Source organism: Phascolarctos cinereus, unplaced genomic scaffold, assembly GCF_003287225.1.
Source record: "Phascolarctos cinereus isolate Bilbo 61053 unplaced genomic scaffold, phaCin_HiC Scaffold_1;HRSCAF=81, whole genome shotgun sequence".
In the NCBI taxonomy this organism is placed as follows: domain Eukaryota; kingdom Metazoa; phylum Chordata; class Mammalia; order Diprotodontia; family Phascolarctidae; genus Phascolarctos; species Phascolarctos cinereus.
Window position 1 is genome coordinate 277,845,125 of NW_027555514.1, and position 5,125 is coordinate 277,850,249.

A 5,125-nucleotide genomic window follows, 5' to 3' on the forward strand; every position below is an offset into this window, starting at 1 on the left:
AAAGGATATATACAGTTTGGTTGCCCTTTTGGCATAGTTCTAAATTACTCTCCAGAATGGTTGGACCAGTTCACAACTCCACCAACAGTGCATTAGTGTCCCGATTTTCCCCTATCCTCACCAACATGTATAATTTTCTATTTTTGTCATATTTGCCAATCTGCTTGGTGTTAGGTGGTATTTCAGAGTTGTTTTAATTTGCATTTCTCTAATCAAGAGTGATTTAGAGCACTATTCACATGCCTATAGATATCTTTGAGTTCTTTGTTGGAAAACTTTTTTTTAAAATTTTTACGTGTATAAAATAGCCAAAGAATAAATGTTCCAATAAGACTTCAAAGATTTGCAGCATCTTGGATACAATGGTCTGGTACAACTTCTTTCAAGTTCTATTGAACCTTGGCTGCCAGCCCTCTGGGACAGGCAGTCAGGGAGGAAGGTTATGTCAATGAGGGGGCCCATGAAGGGCCCTCAGTATTGTTATAGAGACTAGCCACAAAATAAACCACAGAGGAAATGATGAAGTAAGTGGGCCACACATTTAAAACAAAACTGAGCCTCAAAACAATACTGAGATCACTCTTCTATACCTAGGTAAGGAGAACCCTGAGAGCAGACACCATTGCATGATACTGGGGCTAGCCAAGGATCCAAAAGAAAGGGCCAGGTGATGTCATCTATTGTTATGGATATATTAGGACAGTTATATTTCTTTTTCATCTAGTTTCCTTTGCCTCCACCACCTGCACCTTGCACACCATCTCCCCTTGTGTAAACTACAGGAAACTCAGAAATATACTAAAAAAATGTCCAGATATGCTATGCAAAAAAAGCATATGTGTGGGTTCCCTCCTTTTGTCTCTCCAATATTTCACATCACAATGTGGAAGGGCACTAGGAATGAGACCACAGCACATCCCAATGCCATTCATGCATAATTCACATGGTTCCACCAAGGTTTCAAGTTCTTCACATTTCAATATATGCTTCCTTTCAGGAGACCTCAATGAATGGATAAAGTTGATGGGATCTTCTCAAACCTGAACCACTTACTTTTTTGCTCCCAAACACAGATGATCTCCTATTGCTCTTTGTCTATTTACTCTTTTTCATGTCAACACATTCTGCTTCCTACAACCTTCCAAATACTTCGAACCTCGTTTCTACCACCATACTTCTGTTATATGAGGAGTGGTTGAAAGTACTATGAGTATTAAGCTTGAAGAAGAGTCAAGGAGGGAGACTTTTTAGATGCTTTCTAATATATGATGAGCTGAATGTAAGGGAAGGATTTTTTTTTCGGGCCAGAGGGAAGAATAAAAGGGGATGGGAGAAAAAAAAACTTGCTAAAAATTAGAGTTGTCCAAAAGTAAAATGGGTTGCCTGGAGAGATGATGTGTTCCCCTTCTCAGGGGTCTTTAAACAGAAAGGCAGGATGATCATTTATTAGACCTTATAGCAGGAATTAATTTTTGGATTGTACTAGATGACAATTGAGACCCTTTCCAACTCTCAGGTTCTGTAACCCTATGAACACCAATGCCTCAAAACTAAAGGTTCCAGGTGAAATCATGACTTTAGGTATCCCAACAATACCTTCAGAACACCTGGGTCATTCATTTCAACTCAATCATACCCAAATTAACACTAGCCCACTAAACTGTCTTATTTCCCTTTTACTTGCCCTCCATGAGGGTAAATACATCCTGGAGGCCACAGAGAGGCAGCTGTTACCAACTCTCATCTATTCATCACGAGGTAGGACCCTAAAGATAATACAAAAGGGGCTTTAGAGCTTATCTACTTCAACTCCTTCATTTTACAGATAATAAATTGATGCCCAGAGAGGATCATGGGATTATAGATTTAAAGTTAGAAGGGGCCTCAGAGACCATCCACCATCATTTTATAAATGAGTAAACTGGGTCTTTGAGAATTTATAGGCTCATCAATCTAGAGTGGGAAGGACCTTTTGAGGACAGCTAGTCCAACCCCAGCATTTTGCAGATGAGGAAACTAAGGTCCTGAGAGGTACAATTAACTTGCCCAAGGCCACACAGCTAGTAAGTGGCAAAGGTGGGGTTTTATTTATTGCGAATTCCCTAGTGTTTAAAAAAAAAGACTTCATTTTGGCTAAAAGCTTTCCCATGTAAACTACCTTCATCAATCCTTTCTTCTCTCTAGGTGTATGGCCTACTTTCTCAGCTTCTTTTGTCAGTCTTCCTCTCTTTCTCTATAGACCTTTTATTCTCCTGGTGCTCTCCTTTGACAACCTCCTCTACTCTTGTTCCTGGTTGATGCTGTTAACTCCTCCTTTTTGATTTTCCCCACTACTTTCTGCAGCTATAGAGCTCTCTCCCTTCCTGCAGTTCCCTTTCAACCTGGAGACACTCTTGACCTCTTTATTCTATACTCCCTTTCTTATATTTTTTTTCTGATTTATTTCCCAACATTATTCTCTGAATCACTCACTTGATATTTATATGATTCAATCTTTACCACAGATGACTTCCCACAGTATTCTCTTCTTGTCATGGATCATAGCATCCTGGACTTAAAGACAAAAGGGACCTTGGAAGGGCAAATTCAACCTCCTCATTTGTAAAATGAGGAAACTGAAGTCCAGGGAGGTTCATCAGATCCCAGACCAAGAGTTGGGAGGGACCTCAGAGGCCATTTAGTCTAATCCCCTTATTTTACAGATTAAAAAAAAATAAATAGAGCTACAGAGCTAAAGTGACTTGTCCAGGGCCACATAGTTATTGTTGAGGTTGAATTTGAACTTTTCTTCCTGACTAATCCCTATATATCAGCTGTCTCCCTGTCTAGATTACAATCCCCTTGAGGTCAAGGCCAGTATCATTTTTATCTTTGTATCTCTAGGGCCTAGCACACAGTTTAGCATAGACTAGGCTTTCAATAAAAGCTTAATGCTTGTTACCAGCCTTTGGCCAGGGGCAGGGAAAAATTTCACTATGGAAGAGAAGGATGTGATCATGACACAATTATTTGCCCCAGCCCTGACCTTCAGGTGTCCTTGAGCATCACTCCAAGCCCCAGTTCTGATTTTCCCTTATAGAGGCAGCACATGAGAATACAGAGACTTGACATCTAGAAGTGCTATCCAGTAGAGAATCAGGAAACCTCCTTATCATAGGATTTCCATGCTAGGACTTGAACAGAAAGGGGTACTTGGAACTCAGAAAACAGATTATAACTTAATTCAAAATATAAGCTCCTTGAAGGCAGGGGCTAGTTTTCTTTTTTCTTTAAAACTCCAGGGCTTAACACATAGGAAACAGTTAATAAATGATTATTGATTGATGTCCCCCAAATACACACACACACACACACACACACACACACACACACACACACGCTATTATTTCTATCCTCTGCCCAAGGGAGAGGACAATTGACTCTCCTACATGCATGCATACATACATACATAATATATGTTATAATGTATTCACTGAATGGATTTTTAAAAAAAATAAAGTGCACCCCAATGAAACCCTATATAGTTGAAACTCAGCAAAGTTCTTAATTAGTACTATAAACTTAGCTCACTTACCCAAAGGGATCTGCCTGACTAATAAAGCCAGTAATTAAATAAAATAAGGCCTGACATGCCTTATAAATAAAATAAATAAAGCTTCAATGCCTTAACTAAATTAACCTTTCCCAACCTTTGGAGAGGATCAATAAAAGCCCCAAACACCTCACAATTCTCTTTTACATATCATTAATTTCATTTATTAATTATTTAATAAAAAAATCCATCAATTTCTTAATACATTTCTTGATTGTGATAAAATATTAATAAATAATAAAATACATATCAATGAATTGTTAGTGAATTAATAAATTATAATAAAATAATCATTTATATGATGGATTATATTCTCGATGGTGTTTTAATAATTTAAAAGGATTGAAGGAAGTAGAAAACTATTGTTCTCTCTTTTTCTACTGTTTCCTCTCCTAGGTTTCCTACTGCAATGTGCTTCAAGGCACTCCTAGTAACTGTTGGTCACATAGGAAACTGAGTGCCAGATCAATGGGTGGGGCTTTGACACTGAGCACAGATTGCTGACAGGAACCTCCATGGGCCACATGGGAAAAATTGAATGGCTCCTAAGGGGGGAGAGTTTGAGTCATGTGAATATTCACTAGATTCCTTTTCTCCCTAAATTAATTTGTAAGATGAAATAAATAATCTCATTTCAGGAATTTTATGAACAACAAACACGTATTAAGTGCATACTCCAATTAATGTAGGGGCACTGTGCTTAGATGCAGAACCTAAACAGTGGTTGCTCTCAAGGAGTTTACTGTCTAATTATGGGGTCAAAGGTAGGTTGAATGAGGAGGCATGTTTATAAATCCATATGATAAAAGAGAAGGGAGATCAGGGCAAAGCAGAGATCCAGATAGCGTCATTAGAAATTTAAGGAGGGAGATATCACTTTCAACTGGAATGATGAATGAATTAAGGAAGGAATCAAATTCAACAATTATGCATTTGTTTATTCAATAAACTCTAATGAAATATCTGGTGTGTATGGCCTACTGAACCAGGTGTTGGCAGGGGAGAGAAAGTTTAGATAACACAGGGTCACTGTTCTTCCAGAGTTTAGAGTTGTATTAGAGGATCCTGGGCTGATTTGTAAGAACCTGAAATCCAGAAAAAGAAACTTAAGGAAATGAAAATGAAGTGGGGCCTGATAATAAGGTAAGGTTGGACATCTTCTTCCCCTTATCTTGGCCATGGTCTACCACAGCACTCTACTAGGGAACAACAAGGGCAAGGATTGTTATAAATAACAATATTACATGCGGATGCAGCATGGTACAGAGGAAAGGCTCTGAAATCAGAGGATGTGGTTGGGCAAGTCCCTGGCCTCTGTTTACTCATCTGTAAAATGAAAGGGTAGGCCAGATGGCCACTGAGGTCCCTTCCAAGTCCAGGCCTACCTATGATTCTGTGAGTGCATTAGAAAGATGTAAAACAAGATGGCATCAGGGAAGGCTCACTGTAGGAGGTAACATTTGAGTTGGGCTTTAAATGATATGCAGATTTTCAACAGGCAAAAATGGCGGGGGGAGTAGGAGTGCATTAGAA